Raw genomic sequence first — 2,414 nt, forward strand, 5'->3', positions numbered from 1 at the left:
TTTTTTTTTAATTCCCCACGCGCCGCAGTTGACAAAGTCAACTTCAACTCTCGCACGTGGTGAAGCTGAAGTGGAGGCGAAGGACGACGGTAAGTACAGTGTCACTGCCAGTGATGATCTGGCCTACAAGGGGGTAATGTCCGCGCAGCTTGAAGAATAACGATGACTACAGGCCGCCCAAAGTCCCGCCGTCTGCCGCCAGCCCAAAGTCCAGCGTCTGGGCACTCTTCAGCGAGGCGAGCGAAAATGGCCGAGTCACATGTCTTCGATGTTTAACAGAGATATTCAACCCGAAAGCGCACGAACGAGAGACCTACTTGATGCACTACCAGGATTACACATCGGTGGAGAAGAAGAGCGAAAAAACGCGCTGTCATTGAGCGTAAGGAGGAGACCCGCAAGAGGAGTCGACAGAGAGGCGTCCAGCTAGGCGGAGGAGGTGTAACTGGAGAACCATCCCAATCTGCCCACATTCTCTGAGCTTGTTGCTGACTTTGTGTACGAGTTGGGGTCAGCTTTTCGCATCGTAGAGCTGCCAAATTTCCGTTGTTTGGTCGCTACAGGGATTTGAGAACGCGGACGAAAGCGATGAGGACTTCATTGAAGATGGATTGCTGGTGTGGTAGACCGTTTAAATGGAGGTGTAGACTACGTTCTCGACTACAGCCTAGACTACTTGGGAGCTCATCTTTGAGATCAGATTGATATTGGCTGTTACCTTACTATATCCGCGTTCACCTCCTTGGCTCACTTCAGTGCACAGCTAACACACCGGCTCGTGAACGTCGTTGACGGAGGGCGTAGTTGTCGTGCCTATTTTGATTGCTTTATGCCAGACAATCTGCATTTAATATCACGCTATTATTCTAGACATCGCTCGCACGAGAAACCTGAATTATTACGGGCATGCAGCGTAGCTGACACCTTGGGTGACCCGTTTGACGTGTGCCGCACAAAGCTGCCGACAAGGATGAAATGCGTCTGCATACTAAGGAAGAAGAATACTCAGCAGTAGTTACCGTCACACGAGGCCGAGTCCTGCATCTGATCATTGAACGGGGAGCTTCTGGTCGCCAGGCTCTTGACGTTGGTCGCGGTCGTGGCGATCGTGTGGTGACTGACGTTGACATCTTGACGTGAGCGACACACACGCGCTACATGATTATCTTGCAGTTGTAGAGACTATGGGTGCCCACGACATCGCCGCCCAGATGATGTGCGGATTCCGCTGTGTGATGTCGACTGTAACGGGTACGTAGCCCTAAGTGTACCCTGGTTACATGAAGTGTGACACTTCACACTTCAGGTGTATGACACGTCATACTCCGGGATATTTGGTACAAGGTACCAAGGTCGTTCAAAGCCAACCATTAGTCAAATGACATTGCATTTCTATAGGTAACTTATAGTTTGTATTAAACCCAAACTTAACCTACCTATAAATATACTCAGTTTACAATCTACCTTATTTAGGTCACTTCGCTCTCTAGAGGAAGTTATCTTCCGAGAGTATACAAACCTCAGTGAACGGCAGTTCACATGTCCCCTCTTTATTTAAACTCCGAAGTTCGTTGCCATGGATAGGAACGACGTCTCCCATATGAACGACTCTCAGTACGAGTCGGTTCGGAAGATGGCAGGCATCTTCGGGATGGAGGCCCTGCAGAGCCTGGTGGTGTCAGCACCGGCTGAGCAGCTCGAGCGCGTCAATGCGTTCGACGCGTACGAGCAGGGCCTCATCGCGCATGTGCGAGAGAACTTGCAGGCTCCGGCGGCGGAAGCAAATCCGCCTCACCCGAAGCCAATACGGCTGAAGATTAAGCCGTATGAAGGAAAGGAAGGCGAGAACCTTCACTTCTGGGTCCGAGAAGTAGAGCTCGCGATGGACGCGGCTCTGATCTCGACCGAGCAACTGCGTGTTGCCTTTGCACTCTCCAACCTTGGCGGTCGTGCTAAGAGTTGGGTGTACACACGGGAAGCAACATCCCCTGGATGTTTCACATCCTGGGCTCAGCTGTGCGAACAGCTCCGAGCCGCGTTCCTCCCGGCGAACTACGAGTACCGCCAGCGTTCGCGCTTCCTCTCGTGTAAACAAGGGAGGCGTGAACTGCACGAGTATGTGCAAGAGATACGGGAGCTCACGGCGTCCCACTAGACGACACTGACACGTTCAATATACATACCCATCAGACAGACAGAAAACAACATTACAGCACCACCAATCACTAGCGCGACCACGCACTTACACTACGCGTACACGCCTCCCTTGCCCGCCGCACGCACACATCAGACCACTCAAATTCATACTACGTCAATCACCACCGCCCTACGGTCCGAGAATGGACACCCGACTGAACGGCCCAGCGTCTCACCGTGTCGCTTACTCCATCAGCTACACACGCTGCACAGAGGAA

This window comes from Phytophthora infestans, genomic scaffold, assembly GCF_000142945.1.
Source record: "Phytophthora infestans T30-4 supercont1.51 genomic scaffold, whole genome shotgun sequence".
NCBI classification, from domain to species: domain Eukaryota; phylum Oomycota; class Peronosporomycetes; order Peronosporales; family Peronosporaceae; genus Phytophthora; species Phytophthora infestans.